Here is a 20,426-nt window from a genome sequence, read left to right as displayed (position 1 = left end):
CGTTGCCATGGAAAAAAGGTAGGATTTTTGTCAAAGCTCCCAATTTTTGAGAAGAAGCAAGACATTTGGATTTCTATGGGAAATCTTATTTTTAAAATTTGGTAACCAACTATAATTAATCTGCAAGGTTGTTTGGGTAGGAGGAGGTAGAGAATTTGGGAGTTGAAATGTCCTTGAAGTATATTTAGGCCAAACTACTCATTTTACACATGAACAAATGGAAGCCCAGATTTAGAGATTTCCCCAAAGCGATAGGGCAACTTAAATGGTTTGAATCTCCCAACTTCTAATCTTGAACTTGTTCCTCTGGACCACCCTGCCTGCCATAAGGAGGCCTTTACAGTTATTCAGCATGAGATGGTGAAGTGCTGAACAGGGATGATGAAACTGGAATGGACTGGGAGGGAAAAAGGTAAACTTTGCTGTGATTTTTGAGTCTATAAAGAATAAGTTCCATTTGTTTATTTAGTTATTCATCCATCCAGCCAACGTTTACTGATGATCATTCCTTGAACCAAGGACTGTGCTAAACACTGGCTAAATACAGATGACTAAGGCACCACTCTCCCCTGCAAGTAGCTCACAGGCTGTGTGTGGGCTAGGCTGATGCTGCAGCCAGAGCTGACGAGTTGACGCATCCCGGCAACCATGCTGCCACAGGCCCGCTCACACGAACTCAGCTCATACTCACGCACCCACTTCTTCTGAAAGCATCTCTAGTCACTGGATCCTTCCCTGAGAAACTGGGAAGGGGGCTAGAGAATCTCCCCTGCTCCAAGAGAGCCTGGAGCACTTAAGGAATCCATAGGAAGCAGGAGCAGAACCCAGCCTCTCATTGCCAAGCTCCTTCCAGCTCAGGGAGGGCAAGGTCTGGCTCATGCAGTACCCTTGCCAAGCTGCCACTTCATACCAGCTAAAGTTTCTGTGTGGGCGTGTACCGGGGAGAGAGGAGGAGATGGCACACTGGGACTCTCCTGCTGTTTATTAAGTAGCCTGCTCCATTCCAGCAGCAGCTGACAGATGATCTGCGTGACCAAAGAGCGGTGGCATTCTTGGGCCTCAGCTTCTATCAGCAAGTAGCAACTGTCGTCACCCAGTCTGGCTCCCTGTATCAACAGCAGATTTCCTAGCACAGCTCTAGGTATCTACCTCCTGGGGGAGGAACGCGGGGCAAGACCAACAAGGTGAGGTGACTGCAGCTCTCCACCTGCTACTCTGCCTTCTTTTTCCAGGTCTCTTGTTGTGTAAGCATCAAGCACAATCTTGGAACTGGCACGGAGAAGGTCATCTGCCATGAGGAAATGATGGAGTCCCCCTTTGGCCCCTGCAGCCCTTTGGTGGAAGAGTGGCAAGAAGCTGGGGCCTCTGGGCCTTTCGGTTACTAGGAGACAATGGGATTTGACCCTTTTATAAATGTACTCAGCCCAAAGGTTAGCATGGAGCAGGTGGGCAAGCTGGTGCCAGGATCCATGAAGAAGGAAGGGCAAATTGGAGGGATGGGAGAGAAAAAAATTAAAATCCCTGATGAGCACCTACTATACCAAGTCCTCAGAACATGCATCACTCTTTATGCATGATTATCTCCACGTTCCAGAGAAAACTGAGTCCAGTCACATGGAAAACTTGTCCACGGTCACATGGCTGGCAAAGCAGATTTGAAGCCAGTCCCATCGGACTCTGATCTGGGACTCGGTAGGCTGTCTAGGTGACAGAGGACACAGGGCATCACTCTAGAGAAAGGCATGGGAAGAGACTCAGGATTTGGTAAACTCTGAGCCCTGGGGCTGAAAACCCAATGGAAATTAGCGTTCTTTTCTCTAGGGATAGAGGACCTATTTTCTGTTCCACTAAGTGGATTTTCCAGTGTTAGAGAAATCTCCTCTCACCTGCTCCCTTCACATGGCTAAGGGTCTTAGGTCAGATGTATAAGACAGGAGATACAGATGGATACAGGGCCAGACTTTCCTTTAGACTCCTCCATGTTGAGGGACTGTTCCTAATGTCCCCATCGAAGGAGACAGGGGGACTTGAGGGGGGCTCAGAGGCACACCCAGAGGGTTACTCCAGTTATTCCAGTAGCCCATTCTCCAACAGTTATCTGTTTTTTCCTCTGATCATAGGAAACCCAAGAGTGCAAAAGATACTAAAACAATATCCACTCAACAGTTTTGGTATTAAGCACTTATCAAGTGCCATGTAATATCCTGGGGATACCTCGGTGAACAAAAAGACTAACCAAATCTTGCCTTCATGGAGGATACATTCCAGCGGAATCAACATAAAATAGTCCTTTTTTTTTTTTTTTTTTTTTTTTGGTGGTGAGTCTTGGTTAACAGAAAGGGTCTTGGTGTCAGACAGCCCTGGGTGAAGTATCGGCCCAGCGCTAATCAGCCAGAGGACCTCTGGGCAAACTACTCGCTGAGTGTAAGAAAAATGACATGTTGTTGTAAGGGTGAAAGATAACATTATTATTATTATTAAATGTATTAAAATGCCTGGCAGATGACAGGTTTCAAAATTGTTTTCTTGGAGTTCCCGTCGAACCCAACTAGTATCCATGAGGACTCGGGTTCAGTCCCTGGGCCTGCTCAGTGAGTTAAGGATCCAGCGTTGCCGTGACCTGTGGTGTAGGTCACAGATGTGGCCTGGATCCTGCATTGCAGTGGCTGTGGTGTAGGCCAGCAGCTACAGCTCTGATTCGACCCCTAGCCTGGGAACATCCATATGCCTCAGGTGCGGCCCTAAAACGACCAAAAAAAAAAAAAATTATTTTCTTATTTTTCCAGGCCCATCTGAACAGGCAGACTCTGGGACAACCCACATGCTCTCTTATCTAGGGGCTGCAAACAGGGCATCATCTCCACAATGTCCTTAGGGAGAGTTTGGTGTGGGAAAGAGCATACTTGGGTTTGCATCCACCCAAGGTCAAGGATTTCCCCTCTTGAAACATCTGCTCCCACCCGAAGTCCCTGCTAAAGGGACAGACCTGGGTGGTCATGACTCAATTAGTCCACAATCTTCTCAGGCAGGCCACCCACAATTCGCAGGAGTGGACATCAGACCTAAGCTGGAAATCAGCATCTCTTGACATTGGGACTGAGAGACTGGGTTGATCTGTTCTACAGAGCCTGGCAGGAAGGTCATATAGATTTGGAGACTGAAACTGCTGCATGGTGAACCATGATGGGTGCTGTGCATGTGGACAAGGAAGCAGAGAAGAGGGTGCTCGGGTTCAGTCCCTGGGCCTGCTCAGTGAGTTAAGGATCCAGCGTCAGAGAAAAGACACAGTCACACAGGGCCTGTACTTCTCGCTGCTAAATTCTGTGATGTTCCTCTGGACCCTAATAAAGCCTCCCTTTCCTTCACTTTTGCTTCTTTGGATTGGTTTCTGTTCTGTAATCAGATGATCTCTAAGACAAATAGAGCACCTGTCTCAGGAGGTGGTTGTTGTGACATAATTTGAAAGCAGCTGGCATTAAGTCGACATTCAGTAAATGCTGTTGCATTTCTCCCTGATCTTGTCAGTCAGTCATTCAGCAATGGAAAGAGGAAATTCAAAAATGGGCTTGACTAGGGTTGGACCCCAGCCTTATATTTTTATGAACATCTTCATTAAATCTATCAAATGAAGGTAGTACTGATATGGAATTTATTGTCAGCTAAGAATATTAAATGAGATAATTCAAGTATAATATCTAGCATATAATTAACAGAGGTTACTCAGACTATTACTTCTACTGTTGATATTACTGAAGATGCAACAAGTGTTATTTTAGATCTTGGTCTAGGCAGGGAGAGAGGACAGAGTGCAGGATCGGGAGTGGACCGTGAGAGAACACAGAAGGATGTAGTAGCAAGTGTCGTCATAAGGGCTGGACAATAGAGAGAAGATACTGAAATGCAGAAGTTCCTGTTGTGGCTCAGAGGAGCCCAACTGGTACCCATGAGGATGCGGGTTTGACCCCTGGCCTTGCTCAGTGGGTTTAGGATCTGGCGTTGCCACGAGCTGTGGTGTAGGTCACAGACTTGGCTCAGATCTGATGTTGCTGTGGCTGTGGGATAGGCTGGCAGCTGCAGCTCCGTTTTGACCCCTGGTCTGGGAACTTCCATGTGCCACAGATGCGGCCCTATAAAGCAAAACAAAACAAACAAAAACAGGGACTGAAGTGCAAACTGGAGAATGAGAAGGGGGTCATTGGAGTTACATGCCTTACATACATCCAGCACTTCAGTGTTTATGCAATGCTTTCATCTACTGTATCTCACTTGTCCATCACAGCACTTGATAGGGTAGATAAGGAAAGGCGATATTATACACAGTTTATAAAGGGGAGATCTGAGGCTCAAAAATGATGTGTATAACAATGTACCCACCAAATCTAGATCCACTCTTTTACTTTCAATACCACACTACCTCCAGAAAGTAGGGTGGAAGGGCTGAAATGAGATGGAAGATTTGGAGGAAGGATGGGAGGGTTTCTCTGGAAGTTTATTTTTTCATTTCAAGGTTCCATTCAGATCCCTCTGCCCCTCCCAGCATAGAATGCCTCTGGCCCATCAGATTCAGGGAACGTTAAGCAGGGGGTCATAAAGTCAGACCACACTGGGATGCCAGCCCAAGGACTGGGTATATCAGGCTAGATGAACACCCAGATTCAGCACGAGGCCCTGGCCCAGAAGGCAAAGGACAAGGGCAAGTCTTCACCAACAGGCCAGTCTCACTGGTGACCCAGGGGCTGCCCTGCAATGGTCTCCAAGACCCCTCTCAGCTCAATCCTGTATGGAATCCCTGCCTATCTTCCTGAGGTCAGGGGTTAAAGGTGTCCTCCAAAGACACGAATGCAACTTCTCTGGAACACGGACAAAATCAGGGCTTGCTGTGAGTGCCCAGGCTCAGGACCACTCATCCTGGAGCTGAAAGTAGGCAACTCTGAGTCCTTCCTGCCTCTGGACACCACTTCTCCCCAAATCCTAACATAGTGCCTGGCACACAGTTTGGGCTTACTTTGTGTTTGCTGAATGAACAAATGAATAAATGAACACGCCAGTGAATGACAGACTGTCTCTGGCAATAAAATCAACCTGTGCTGTCCCACTACTGTGGCCCAACCCTGCCTCTGAATCAGAGCTCCCAGCCACTCAGGGTTGGTCAGCTGCCAAGGAAGAAATGGAAGGTCAGAGCACTTCCCCTCCAGGGACCACACCCTGAGAAAAGGGCAGGGCTGGGGACACCCCAAGACAAGGGCAGGCAGGAGGAAGGCTCTCCCCACGCCTTTCTGGAAGCCTTCTGCTTCCCCTCTCCATTACCCTGCTGCTCCCAGCTCAAGGCCCAGCCAGCTGCCTAGAGACCAAGGGAAGAAACCCAGGTCCATTTGGAACTACACAGTGATAAGGGTGGTGCCAGAGTGCTGCTTCTTTGCATTTTCTCTAGCGCTAACAACCTTAATTGTTAATAACAGCAGCAACAAAAGCAATCATGGCCCAGCACTTTTATGGTTTCCAGCATCCTTCTTTCAAAAAGCTTCTAGCACATGATCTCATCACATGCTGCACATCATCCCTGGAGGGGCTGGAATAATTCTCCCTGTTACGTGGATAGAGAAATTGGGTCCCAAGACAGCTGGGCATTGATCTGGCTCATGCAGTGATATGCTGAAGGGTTTGGGGGCCCAGCCACAGACGTGGAGTGGGGAGACCTGGGCTTGGCCTCCGGCTACTCTGGTGTCCTTGGGCAAGTCTCTAGGTTTCAGTTTTCTCACTTATGATAAAGGGAAATTGGACTATGTCTCCAACTCTATCCATCTCAAATGCTCTGTCTCAGTAAAAGGAGCTACCCCCCCAGCCCAAAGCCTGGCGACTGACCTTCCGTGTACCAAGGTCAGAAAGCCCCTGGAAGTGTGAATGCCAGCTGTGCCTATCTTAGCATCCTAACAGATGTCCTATGAGTGCTCCCCACAAAGAAGCCTGTAGTACAGACGGCGGGGAGGAAACATCAAAAAATCATCCTAATGGCCCATGAGCACCAGGAGAGCAGGCAGGCAGCAGGCTCTGCTGAGGCCAGATGCCATCCGGCTTGAGACCGGGGTGCTGGCTCAGACAAAGGGGGGAGGCATTCTGGTGGGAGGGAGTAGACAGCCTCCCTCACCTGCCAGAGCATCTGATGCTCCATGACACCGCCGCCGCCGAGTGTCCTCAGACAGATGCTGCAACACAGCCCTTCCTTCCAGCCCGCCTCCCCTCCCCCACCCTCTCCCCCATCAGATCGATTTTCTCTCCTCATTCAAATCCTGTTTGGCAATCACCTCCTCCGAGAATAATTTTCAGGTGAGCTCTGCCAAATTTTGGTGTCCGCATTCCCACGAATACCCCTTCAGCTCCCAGCATCACTAGGTCATGTGTTCCTGTGCCATGAGATCTCAAGTGTGTGTCCCTGCTCTTGGCTGCCACAAGCCGGGGAGGGGGGAGAATTAGGTGGCTATTTCCTATTCCTTTCTTAGTTTCCTCCATCCTCAGCTCCCAAGATATGAAGCAGGACATTCAGGGCACAGGAATAGTGGACTATGGATGGACAGCACTCTCCTCTCTACCCACAGGCAGCTGCCTTGGCCAATTAACAGAAAGGCTAATGCTGAAATCTCCATCAGAGCCTGGACAAGGGCCTGGTCAATGTGTCTACTTGCAGAGCCAAAAGTCTGGACTGAGAAGGAAGGCAGGCCAGCCTAGCAGCTGGTGGCTTTATCCAAATTTCTCCAAACCCAATCCATTGTGCAGATAAAAACCTAATTTCTCCATCCCACAGCACTGACGGTAGTGCCTGACTTCCAAGGTCTAATAATCTTAATATTAGGCTGAACCATATTAAATTGCCTTTTGTAGGTCAAAACCAATTGCTTTTTGGCAATTTCATATAGTTGGACCCACTTTGGGGGATCATGTTCCTCAGGAGATAGTAAGCTCCCTGAAGGCTTGGATTCTGTATCTCTAGCCAATCTTTCTTAGTTTCTGGCTTAGGACACAGTAGAACCATGGCCTTGATAGGTGTTGATTGAGTAAGTACTTAATTGAACTTTCAGACAGGTGGAGATGGACAATCTGAGAACCTGTTCTACTCCTAAACCTTGAGGGTGTGGCTGTCCGCAAGGCAGTTCCTTTTAGGTCTGCTGGTGTCCAGTCATCCGGGAAGAAGGGTGGAACTTAGCTACAGGCGGTTACATTGTGCTAGACTCTATGACAAGAGTTTGGTTTGGGTGTTAAGAGTTTTGCCCCTTTGTCTTGAATCAGAAATGCCTATTTGTCCACGCTTGGTTTCATTTTATAGTGGGGGAGATGAAGGCCCAGAGACATCATCTGCCTCTGTCAAGGTCACACAGTAGTCAAGAGCCCAGATCACCAGTTTTCTGACTCCCAGTCCCATGTTCTTCTGGCAGGCCTGGCAGCACTCCAGAACAAACCCCTCCCTGTCTGCCCCCTTCCAACTTCCTGGCTCCTGCTCTTTCAGGCTCCCTAAGCAAGACAGAAGGGGAATTGACTAAAGCATCAAGCACCCTCTCCTACATGAAAAGAGCCCTGAGTCACGCAGGGCCTAGCCCCAGGGTTTCCAGGGAGAAAAGAGGGGGCAGAGAGAGAGATGCAAGCAGTCCTGGAAACCTGATCTCCCTCCAGACCCTGGACCAGCAGAGAAGGCAGCGGGGGATAGCATGGTGATCTGGGTCAGACCACTTCAGTCTCCAGCAAGGGAAGGCCTAGGAGACCTTGCGTAGTCCCTGCACGAAGGCTCAGGGCAGGCACAGCCAGGTTCTCTCCAAATCACCTCATTAGAGAATTCAGGAGAGATGGGAAAGGTTGGTCAACTACAGGGCTGTGGGTGGATTCCTCCTCTTACAATCTGGGACCCCCCTCAAAAGGCAGGTGGCTCAAGTTCAGTCGTGGCTCAGTGGTTAACGAATCCAACTAGGAACCATGAGGTTGCAGGTTCGTTCCCTGGCCTCAGTGGGTTAAGGATCTGGTGTTGCTGTGAACTGTGGTGTAGGTCACAGAGGCAACTCGGATCCCACGTTGCTGTGACTGTGGCGTAGGCCGATGGCTACAGCTCCGAATAGACCCCTAGCCTGGAAACTTCCATATGCTGCCGGCATGGCCCTAGAAAAGACAAAAAACAAAGACAAGCAAAAGGCAGGTGGCTGATTCTGGAAGCCCTCAGTCCCTAGGCTTCCTCAGCTGGCCCGTGGCATGGTGGGGAAGTGCCTACTTCCACCTGTTGCTCCTCGCCTGCCTGGCCTGTGCATCCCGCCCCAGCTGCTACCATCCAGAAAGAAAAGCCTAGTGCTGAGGGCAGTGAGGGCAAGAAGGAAGACTCCCTGGGGAGGGCGCTGCGTGGCGGCTAGGGAGCTGACTCCCTGTTGGTCCAGGGTCAGGGGAATAAGGGTGGGGAATTCAAGAATCTGAGAGTCCTTCATGCCATGGGCTTCTCTCCCCATCTTGGGACACATTTCAAATCTGAAATGTGAAAAAAATAGTACAGTAGACCCTTGACTTGTTTACCAGTTGTTAGCATCTTGCAATACCCCTCTCTTGATCTATATGTACATACACACACATACTTTTTTTATGGAACTATTTGAAAAACACCTGCAGACACTGTGCCCCCAAATTCTTCTGCATAAATATACTCTCTTGGAGTTCCCATCGTGGCTCAGCAGAACCTGACTAGGATCCATGAGACCGTGGGTTTGATCCCTGGCCTCCCTCAGTGAGTTATGGATCTGGTGTTGCTGTGAGCTGCGGTGTAGGTCGCAGACACAGCTCGGATCTGACATTGCTGTGGCTGTGGCGTAGGCCAGCAGCTGTAGCTCTGATTGGACTCTTAGCCTGGGAAACTCCATATGCCATGGGTGCGGCCCTAAAAAGACCAAAAAAAAAAAAAAAAAAAAAAGCTACTCTCTTATAAACCATTATCATGATCATTAGCACACCTTTAAAGATTAACAATAGTGGAGTTCCCATCATGGCTCAGTGATTAACAAATCCGACTAGGAACCATGAGGTTGCGGGTTCGATCCCTGGCCTTGCTCAGTGGGTTAAGGATCTGGCAGTGCTGTGAGCTGTGGTGTAGGTTGCAGACGTGGCTCGGATCCCAAGTTGCTGTGGCTCTGGAGTAGGCCGGGCGGCTACAACTCTGATTCAACCCCTGGCCTGGGAATCTCCATGTGCCGTGGGAGTGGCCCTAGAAATGGCAAAAAAGACAAAAAAAAAAAAAAAAAAAGATTAGCAATAGTTACATTTCACCTAATTTCTATATTAAAAGTTTCTCAATTGTCCTACGATTTTTTTTTTTAAGACCCAAGATCCAATTAAGGTTAATGCATTGTATTTAGCTATAATGTCTTTTTATTTTCTTCAAATCTAGACTGGTTTCCATCCCCCAAACACACAATTTCAATGTTCTTTTAAAATGACATTCACTTTTTGAAGTCTCAGTCAGTTGTCATGTAGAATGGCTTTGGCTTGCATTCTAGATTTGTCTTTTGTCTCCTCGTGATTAGATTCAGGATAACCTTTTTATTTTTATTTTTTTTTGGCTGTGCCCAAGATATGTGGAAGTTCCTGGGCCAGGGGCCAGGGATCAAATCTGTGCCACAGCAGTGACAACACCAGATCCTTAACCCACTAGACCACCAGGGAACTCCCAGGATAGATGTTTTTGAAAAGAATACAGGTGATATGATTGAATTTCTTACAGCACATCAGAAGGAACAAATGCCAGGTAGTCCCACTATTGCCGATGTTTGGTTACTTGATTATAATGGTCTGGGTTGACCTGCCCCACTGTAAAGACAGGTGTTTCCTTTTGCAAGGGGTAAATAATTTGAGGTGATACATTGAGTCCAACCTTTCACCCTGTGGTCTTAGCATCCATCAGTAAGCCTGGCCTGAATTAGCTATTACATCAGGGCTGCAAACTGGTAAATTTAAAGATCTGTCATCACTTCTACACTTCATTAGCTGGCATTTATCTGCTAAGAGTTTTCTCTTCCTGCTCCATTTTAATGGTTAGAATGGACTCAGGGAATCCCCTTTTTTTTTTTTTTTTTTTCCTTTTTTCTTTTTACAGCCGCATCTGCCACATATGCACATTCCCCACGGCCAGGAGTTGAACTGAAGCTGCAGCTGCAGGCCTACACAACAGCCAAAGCCACAGCCACAGCAACACCAGATCTGAACCGCAAGTGCAACCCACACCACAGCTTGCGGCAACACCGGAACCTTAAACCACTGAGCAAGGCCAGGGATTAAACCTGCATCCTCACAGATACCCTATCATGATCTTAACCCACTGAGCCACAACAGGAACTTGGGACGAAGGGAATTTTTTATTCAGTGTCTCACAATCTATTCCTATTACATTCTTTCTTTGTGCTCAATGTGTCCACATTTGTCCAGTGGCTCTTTTAAGTCAAATCCTGTGTCCTTTTCTCATGAGCATGCTCTAGCTCTCTGGCATGCCATGGTTCACTTGGAGTTTCTATGTCCTACACTTGGAATCAGCCATTTCTCCAAGGAATACTGCTTTCTTTTAGTGGAGAGTGGTACTTAGAAATTAAATCCAGGCACTAGGTGTATTCCATGCTACTCAATAGCACTGCTTCTAGACCCTTCCAGGGGACAGACCTAGGAGATATATGAACAACTGCAGGGTTCTGCCTCACCTTACCCCTTTTGTCTCTCTTCTTCCATAGTGAAACCCTGATTTTCAGAAAGTATCAACATCGTTAATCCTTTGATCTATACTACAAAACAAAAAACAGTTTCCATTTTATGGCACCAATAGCCACAACCAATAACACACCTACAAAGTAAAGTTCAAGGGATTTTTTTCGGTTCTTTTTTTTATTATTATTTTATTTTATTTTATTTTTTTGCTTTTTTCTTTTTTAGCGCCACACCTGAGGCATATGGAAGTTCCCAGGCTAAGGGTCGAACTGGAGTTACAGCTGCTGGCCTACACGCCACAGCCACAGACACGCCAGATCTGAGCCCTGCCTGCAACCTACACCACAGCTCATGGCAACACTGGATCCCCAACCCAGGGATCAAACCCACATCCTCAGAGATACTAGTCGGATCTGTTTCCGCTGAGCTACAACGGGAACTCCTTCAGTTCTTTTTAATCTTTAGAATATACATTCCACTAAGGATAGAGAAGTCAGGGCATTAGACTCAAAAATTACTTGAATTAACTCTTTTCTTTGCAGAGTAATCAAATTGCTATTCAGTTAAGATCAGTGTTTCTGTTGTGGTCAATTTTAAGCTTTGCTTTTTTCTTTCCTCTGGATCTAATTTAATGTGTGAATATGTAAACTATTTACCTGGCTCAAAAACCAAAACAGTCTGAAAAGGTATAATCGGCAATGCTTCATCCCCATCTCTATCCCTCTACTCCGTTTCTCCCTACTCTCTGTAGGTAATTTTTTTTTTTTTTTTTTTGGTGTTTTGCCTTTTCTAGGTCTACTCCCTCGGCATATGGTGGTTCCCAGGCTAGGGGTCGAATCGGAGCTGTAGCTGCCGACCTACACCACAGCTCACAGCAACACGGGATCCTTAACCCACTGAGCAAGGGCAGGGACCGAACCCGCAACCTCATGGTTCCTCGTCGGATTCATTAACCACTGCACCACGACGGGAACTCCTGTAGGTAATAATTTTAATTAACTTCTGGTTTATCCTTCCTGTGTGTATGTGTATATATAGGTAAGTTTGCAATAAAATTCCTATTTCTCTGGCCCTCTCAACCCAAAGGTGGCATACTATATGCACTCTTCTGCTTTTTTACTTAATAACATAGCCTAGAAATCACATCATGTGAGTTCATAAAGCTCCTATTTTTGTTTTTGGCTGTATAATAATCCACTGTGTGGATGTACTATTATTTATTCAACCAGTCTTAAAAATATTCATTGATAGTTTCCAATGATTTCCTTTCCTATTACAAATATGCCTTAAAGAATCACCTTGTGTACAGCCACTATGGAGAACATCATAGAGATTCCTTAAAAAACTAAATATAGAACTACCATATGATCCAGCAATCTCACCCCTGGGAATCTATCCAGAGAAAACCAAATTCAAAAAGATACACGCACCCCAGTGTTCATTGCAGCGCTATTACAATAGCTAAGACATTGAAGCAAGCTCAATGTCCACTGACAGAGGAATGGATTAAGAAGATGTGGTACATGTATACAATGGAATATTACTAAGCCATAAAAAGGAATGAAATAAAGCCATTTTACAGTGACATGGATGGAACTAGAGATTATCGTACTAAGTGAAGTATGTCAGAGAAAGACAAATATCATATGGTATCACTACATGTGGAATCTTTAAAAAGAATTCAGAAGAATTATTTGCAGAATAGAAACAGATTCGCAGATTTCAAAAACAAATTTATGGCTACCAAAGGGGAAATGCGGGGGGAGAGATAAATGTGATAAATATTAAAAAAAAAAATCACTTTGTCCATAGGTCCTTTTGATTTGTGAATGTGCATTTTCTGGATAAATCCTAGAACTAGGATTGCTGGGTAAATGCATATGTTGTTTTGTTAGAAACTAACCCCCCCCCCCCAATTGGGGCTATACTGGTTTGCACTCCTGGCCTTGCTTTTGCATCCTAGGTGGATCTTGCAATGAGCTGTTCTGAGCTGAGCTTCCCTGAGCCTACCTGAGAGTCCTTAAACCTCCCCACTAATAAACACACTACCCTAAGCTCCTTCTGCCCTACTCATCAGGCAGGAAGGCGAGAGCGAACGAGTCTCACTGATTTCAGTCCAGTCCATCTCCCTGAATTACCCCACTGATTTCTATACTTAACTTGGGAAACCACAGTAGAGAAAGATGATGATGCTAAAGACAGCAGCCAGAGAAGAACTAGAGAGTCCCGATGGAGATGGGGGGGTGGACGGGTCCCCTTGCCCCTTGACACCTGTGTTCTCACCTCCCTTTTCTCTCCTTTAGCCTCTCCACTAACCCTACCCCCACCCCCACAAACACTATTGCCTCCAACAGCTCCTCCCCGAACTGGAAGTCTTTGACTCTGGCTCTGACTAGATCCTGCCTGGTTTCCCTCCTCAACCCACGTGCATGTGGGCTGAACACAGAGGACTGGCTTAAGGTGGAGGTAGAAGTCCCTGTCATTTCTGTTTTAACACATGCAGAGGAAATAAGTCAGTGGAACAAGAATGGCTTATACAAGGGAAAGAGGAAAAGAGGAGACAAAGAGACGTTGAGAGAGGAAGCGGAGTACAAAACATCCCACACAAGGCTTTTGGACTCCAGCCCCGGGGCCTGCTTTATTCCTCTGACCCATTTGACAGAAGGGGGAAATGAATGGAGAAAGGATGTCATCCTGGTTGCCTCCACCCAGGAGTTCGGCTTCCTTGTGGCCCAGAGGCCTTGCCTTTCTCACCCATTCTCCTGCTCACTGCTACCCACCAAATACCAATCAGAGATGAGAGAAGTCAGTGCATGTTGGAGGAGCAGGGAACTGACTGGGAAGAGAGCCTTTTCTGAGGGTGGGCTGGGGGAGAGGTCAGAGAGCGGGAAGAATTCCTCCAGGGAAAGCAGGGAGGCCCAGGGGAGGACATTCCTCTTCCAAGTCCAATCAAATACTTGGGTCCCCCTAAGCCAAAGATGCTTCTTAAGGTCTTGGGACCAAGAACGAACATCCTCCTTTCCTCCCTCCAAGGCTTGGTGGATCTGGAACACCATGGATGGGCAGGGCTTATCTGTCTCTGGGTACAGGGTCCAAGGCCAGGAGAATAGAAAAAAATGGAAAGGGATCCATGGGGACTGACAAGAGAAGCGAAATTCTAGAATAAGAGGCAGTTTCCTCTGGAATACTTGAAATGCTGGCAGGTGGCAGCTGGGTCAGGGCTGGGACCATTCACTCTGTCTCTCAAGAGGCTGCAGTCAAGTGGGGGGGGTGGTGGCTCCCAGATGTCCCTGCTCAAGGACCGCCACCCCTCCCCCATGCCACCTAACTTCTTCCAGCACTCTCACACCTTGGCAAACTCTAACTGCTCCTGAGGCCTCCCCGTTTGACTTTGTTCTGACACCAAAGATGATAGGAATCTGACAAATCTGACTCAGCCACTCCCTTCCACCATCACAGTGCTTTCCACTGTGCAGAGGGGAAACCAAAGACCACAGGGCAAGCTAGGAATCAGCCCTGATAAGGTGCATTCCCAGACCCCCCAGCCCCACCCTATGCCACCTTCTTCCCTCAAACAGTAACCAAGCACCTAGGTGCTGTGAATCCCAGGAGGAAAACGAACTGTGGTCCTCCGGCCTGATCTTGAATCCAGCCAGGGACACAGAGGTGGTAACTGGGAGTGGAAGGGACCAAGGCTCTGAACGGCCCGGGAGGCATGAAACCTTCGCTCCAGCTCAGTGAGCTGTGGTGCACGGAATCCTCAGAGGAAGGCAGAGCCCGAGGCTGGAGAGGAGCTGAGGGAGAGGCTGCGACCGGGCGGGGCCGCAGAGCAGCCGAGGGGAGGGGTCGCGGGTAAGTGGCAGCACAGACCCCGCCCCGCGACCCGAGGGAAGGGCTGGGGCTAAGAGGAGGTCAATCCCCGCGCCCCGTCCCCCCACCCCGTCCCCACCACGCCGGACTCCAGGCCAAGGGAGCAGGCGCCTCGGTGCTAAATAGGGACCTGCTCCTCAAGGGAGAAGCCCTCCCGAACCTACCAGAATCTACCCTTAGTGAAAGCACTGAAAATGGAAAGGTCGGCCACAGGAACTGTGGGATTATGGGCCCCCCAAAGGGCAGGGGGGTGGGGAGGGGGAAGGGGCGTGATTTCAGGGTTGAACCTCTGCAAGATGGTGGCGGGGAGGATGGGGCTCCCGAAGAGGAGCAAAGAGACGGATTCCCCTCCCCGCCTCTCTACAGAACAAGGGCATGGATCTGGGCCGGGGTTCCCTGCCCATTGGGTAAGGCCTCATTCCCTTCCCCAGAGAGAGGAGCTGTCTGGCCTTGGGGTGCAGGCAGATCCATCCCGGCCCCATTTGTGCTCTCTTCCACATCGTTTGCTTCCTTCTTTCCAGTTTCTGCCTTTACCACTCATTCAACCAAACTAGCTGGGGCAGATGGCAGGTGCTTCTTTTTCGCCATTCGGCCCACCACCAAGTTTCAGGTGCAGGACCCACATTGCTGAGCCCACTCCCCAGGCCACTGCCCCTAGCCAGGAAACCTAGCTCACTAGCCATCAGGGCACCACCCCCTTCTGCCCTCCTCCTAAACCTTTCTCTACCTAGTCCGTCCTGACCCTAGGCCCCTCTCCTTCGCCAGTCTCAGCCTAGAATGACCTTGGTCTCTTCCCCTTCTTCCCTGTAAAGAGGGCCTGGAGCTGAGGGGGTGGGGGATGACCTCCAGATAGAATGGGCAAGAAGGGGCAACTAGGAGATAGAGGACATCCGGGAGGATCTTAAGACTCCCTGCCAGACACCCCACCCAAAGGAGGAGGTGGCAGGCTACAGTGGGATTTTACTTCCCCTCCCCCAGTGGTGTCAGTTGAGTGCCCGCCTATTTCTTCAGCTGAGATTCCCCCCTACCAGGCCGGCTGGCGCCGACATCCGTCTGCAAGTTATTCTAAGTCAGGCAGGAATGCCCAGGAGGGTGGTGTCTCTGGCCAGCAGAGTGCCCACTCTCTCCCGGGATGTGGCCAGACACTCCTGGGTCCTCCACAGCCAGCAAGAGAAAAGCGGTGGGTCCTTCAGTGAGATGGAGGAGTGTGTGAGGCTGGACTTGCCTGGGGAGGATGCCAGCCGGCCTCCTCCACCACGAGAGCGAGCCAAGTATTTGAGTGAGTGTGTTTGTGAACGACAAGCAGGAGGGACAATCCCAGTCTTAATTTCTAGCTCTTTAGCAAGTGGCCCAGGCTGCTCGGGGACCCTACCAAGGATGCCTGTGGCAACCCCCAACCGCCAAACACTCACCAGCCCCACGGTCACCAGCCTTGAAACTGCAAACTTTCAAACTTCACCCCTTCTGCTTTCTCCCCTTTTGACCAGCGATGTACGGGGCGGTGCCCTCAGAGACACTCATACAGTTGGTTCTTGACGCTCCACACACACTCAAACAACAGCAGTACAAGGGAACTCCCAGCTTTTTCCACTGCTAATTATAGACGTGAAAGTCTGAGGATGTTTTGCAAGCGGTAGAGAGAAACTGCTGAGGTTTCCCTACAAAGCCAAAGAAATTTAATTTGTGCACTGCCCTTCCCCACTTGCAACTTCTAGCGCCTACCTCCACCCATCCCCCAGTGAGCCCCTCTCCCAGTCCCCGATGCAGCCCCTCCTTCCTGTTGAGCATTTTGTACTCAGTTCTTTTTTTTTTTTTTTTTTTCCCATCTCTCTTTGGGGCTTTCAAGAAAGGGAACAGACGCGGAAAATATTTTTGCAACAGTTTTCCATTCTGCGTCTCATTCCCAAGCCAAGGGGGAGGGGAGGGCAGGAACGAATGGGGGAAAATAAATGCTTTTTCCAAAAGCTCCATTTGGGTATGAAAAATACAGTCTCTCCACTTCCCTAGCCCCACAGCCCAGGAATGACAAAAACTCGAAGGAAAAAAAGAGAAATCACTTGTTTGATTATACGTTTCTCAGAACTGAGTCTAGGAAGGAAATATAGTATTTGACAAATCTGTGCGCGAGCACAGACACACACACCCCTAAACCCAGCTGCAAGAAATATGCTAGGAAGAGGAAATTCAGAGAATTTTATCAGCCACTGAAAGGAAAGAAAGAAACTAAGTTTGCAAATCAAGATTCAATTCATTCTCTGCAAACCTACCTTTCTTTCTAGCAGAGATCCAGGCTTCTCCACGCGGGACTCTTTCTCCGGGTTTCCATGGACAGAGGTAGGGGGGGGTGACGACCCACCGGTGTCCCCCGTGTGGCAACCACGCCGGAGATGCTGGCTGGTCTCTCCTGCCTTTCCAGCTACGACCGGGGAGTGGGCTGGGTCTCCTCCCCTAGCCCTCCCAAAGGAAAGGACCTCTCAGGTTCCTGGAAGAAAAGGGTGCTGGGAGCTGGGCGGGTGTCTCTGGGCTTGCCCTCCTCGGGGAGACCGTTCCCCAGGAAGTTCGTGCCCCCCCCTTCAACCCCCCGCTTCAGACGGTCTCAACAGCAGAGCTTTCTTAAGAAAATGCTTGTCATGGCAACAGCTCCAGCCAACTCGGGCCAGACTCCTGCTCACCAGCCGGGCCTGGGCGGGAGGAGAAAGGGGAGGAGCGAGGGCTGGAAGAGGGCGGGACTTGGCGAGAGGCCAGACCATTACTCTACTGTTAAGGTGGCCCGATGGCGAGCTGCGGCTTCTTCCTGATTTGTCTTAAGGGGGACTGGGGGAGAAGGGGAGGAATCCTCTTTTCTGTGGGGTTTCCCCCCCGCCCTTGCTCTCCCTCGTTAAAAGGAAGGCAGGGTGGGGGTGGAGGTGGGAGTGGATGTGGGTGGCGGTATTCAACCGTTGCTGGGTGGAGGGAAAAAAAGGAAGCTTTTGCAGGCGGTTGGTTTCCTGCAGCTCCGCTCAAACTCTTAACTCACTTAGAACCAGGACCCGGGAACCCAAGGTGGCTGTGAAAACTTGTACAATTCCCTGCCACCCACCTGCCGCTGGTCTGAAGGAGGGGCTCCCTGGAGGAGGAAAAGGAATTGCTCAGACATACACACCAGTACATAGCTTTGCTTATAGACACACCTTAGTAGACACTCCTCACCCAGATTTCACACACACAGTCCCGGGTCACACTTGGCTCCCGCTTGCCTCTGTACCCATCAGAGGTACATCCACAGTGCATAATAGCTGCCTGTTTTTCAGTCCTACTACGTGTGGGCTATGGCACCAAAAGCTTTGCATATATGGTTTCGTTTCTAATGCTCATGGCGCTCTTGAAAGGTACTTATTATCTTCATTTCAGAGTTCAGGAAATTGAGAATCAGTGACTCGCCCAAGCTTCCACATCTGTTTAATAATAACAGAGCAAGGATGCAAGCCCAAGTCAGACTGACTCCAAAGCCAGTCTGTGTACTTTCCTGCACTTGTATCATGCTACAGTACACATTTCCATTTTAATTTGCACACACTCAGACATCCAGGTACACTTATACACAGACTGTAAACTGTTAAATCACACCCCAGCAGCCACACACCCACCAGCATTGTGCAACAGTGCCACCCATAGATTTCGCCTAAAACCTTCTGGCTTTCAAGTGCAAACATGCATCCCCGACTGGTTCACACTGCATATCTTCATTGACTGATAAATTCCCACGCCGTAGACCTCAGCACACACACAAACACTCACTTGCTAATGAAGGCACACCTCACAGATTAGAGTGGTAAACTAGGATGTGGAGAAGCTGAGTATTATCATCCTGGGCTCTTAGCTTTCTTAATCATTGGAAATTGATAAGAGGCCAGACAGGAAAACTCAGGTTAGGCTTTACTGGGGCCCCTGCAGCAGTTTCCAACGGTTTCCCTTGCTGGCTCGCTGGGGTGGGGATGGGATACGAGCTGGTTCCTTACTTGGGGTGAGTGTAGGGGCGGCTCCAGAGGTTGGGCCAGAGGAGTGGCTTAGGTGGTCTGCTCTTTGGTGACTGTGTGCAGGGGGCAGGCCTATTACCCTGCTTTTACTCTCTGCTCTTCAGAAGTGGTAGTTGCGTTTTTAGTTTTTTTGTATCTTCTTGCCCATAATCTGTCCCAACTGCGCATGTATGAAGCTATTTTTAAACACTTACAGTTTCTTTGTATTTTGTTGCTCTGGGAGATGTTTGTCCAGGTGCAAGCACTGCAGCCACCGCAGCAAAGGGTCCCAGGTCCCAGGTCCCTGCCTGTCTCAATGGCCACAGCTTCAGGGTTTGGGAGGAGATCTCTTTGATCCTCCTTTCCTAACCCAACACCTCCCACCACACCTGTCCTCCTCTGCCATCCATCCTCCCTACCCCAGGATGAAGAACCATCTTATGAGTCTATCTTAATATTTTTGGATAGCTCATCCATATCCTATTTCTGAGCTAGGGAAAGTTAAACAGACAAAAGTAAAGAAACCCAAGAGTAGTTGGGCTGGGCTCAGAACTCAGAGTTTCCTAATGTGGTGCTAGAGACTGCCTACTGCCATCTATCTTGGGAGCTGAATCCAAAATAAGCCCCTGTCTGTCTTTGTGTCTCTCCTTCCCAGCCCAGCCCAGGCCATGGAAGGTTACAGGGGTGGAGAGGAAGTTAGGGTCACCATGGATTGTTTTCCAAGCAGTCCTTTCTTCCTAGGGATTGAAAGCCTTCTCCTTGGCATTTAGAGGACCCCAAAGGTGAGATAGGCTCTCATTCACCCTCTGCCTCTCTCCCAACTCCTCTGGTCTATCCCACCCCACTCCCCAGGGCATTTTCCATAGGAGAACTGATGGCAGGGATAGGGATGGTACTTTGTTAGAGTTTGGAAACTCTCACCAAAAATGTCAGCTTCAGGAGCCCAGATCAATTGTTGGGGAAGCGCAGGGTTGAGAGGAAAGGAATCAGCTGAACAGAGTTCAGATTTAGTGGCTTGTCACATTCCCTGTCGGATTGCAACAACTTGACCTGTTAGCAGCCAATGAGTGTTGGTAGTACCTTTATCAGGAGAAAGCCAGTCTCTGAAATGGTGTTCTAAATGTAGTAAAGTGTATTTTAACCTTGTCTTCAATGGCTTTGCGGAGGTCCTGCCTAACTGTTCCATAAACTGGTCTTGAGGGAGCAACGGTTTAGGCCAGCTGTGTGGTCCCATTAAAGGAGGAGTCTACTCTGGTGGCCTGGCTGTGGGGGCAGAGAAATGATGCCTGAAAGTATCTGCAAGGCAAGATCCTCTCCTCAAACCCCTTGGATTCCAGGGAGGCAGGCTGTGCAGGGGGCGGTTGCTGCCCAAAGAGGCTGTGATGTCTTTCTTACCTCTGGCTGGGGTCAGTAGGCAAGTTGCTAGTAGTTCACCCTTCGCTTAGAGCCTGATGCTCCCCTTCACCCGGTGGGGGGTTGTGGGATGAGAAAAGGAGAACCACCCCCATTTCAGCCCCAGCCCCTTGCAGACAGGAGAGAGAACGTGAGAGTGGATGGCTGTAGCCTGATCTCGATAGCTGAGCCAGCCCCTGAAGCCTGTGTTTTCTGGAAACCTAGAAGCCTTGGTGCCTTGTTTCTTCTAGCAGTGGCCCAGAAGTCTAGAATGGATAAAAATAAACCTATCCACAAAAATAACCACCAAGTGTGGGAGAGTAGAGTCCTGCCCCTTCCCCCACCATGGCAAGACGGAGGGTACTGTCTCTAGTGTCGAAAGTTCCTGCTTAGGATGCTGTGGATGGCTGTCTGACTAGCCTCTCACTAGACCCCTTTCCTTCTTATCCCTCCCATGCT

General features: G+C 49.1%; 1 protein-coding gene across 10 annotated transcripts in view; it reads right to left on the bottom strand.

Annotated features, from left to right (window-relative positions):
- Positions 1-17,233, bottom strand: part of ATP2B4 (ATPase plasma membrane Ca2+ transporting 4) — a 109,153-nt gene extending 91,920 nt beyond the window's left edge. For 6 of the 10 annotated variants that reach the window (XM_021063197.2, XM_021063194.2, XM_021063199.2 and 3 more), the window contains exon 1: positions 16,848-17,233. The gene's annotated coding sequence lies outside the window, so the exon portion shown is untranslated. Of the gene's footprint in view, positions 1-15,992; positions 16,239-16,847 lie in introns of all 10 variants that reach the window. The other 4 variants (XM_084976797.1, XM_021063195.2, XM_084976798.1 and 1 more) reach the window with 1 other exon arrangement.
- Positions 17,234-20,426: the final 3,193 nt, after the last annotated feature.

Source organism: Sus scrofa, chromosome 9 (assembly GCF_054392235.1).
Source record: "Sus scrofa isolate SSC_HxYL_T2T_F1_AM1 chromosome 9, Sscrofa_HxYL_maternal_Yorkshire_Landrace_v2.0, whole genome shotgun sequence".
NCBI lineage: Eukaryota > Metazoa > Chordata > Mammalia > Artiodactyla > Suidae > Sus > Sus scrofa.
This window is presented reverse-complemented; position numbering and strand designations above follow the sequence as displayed.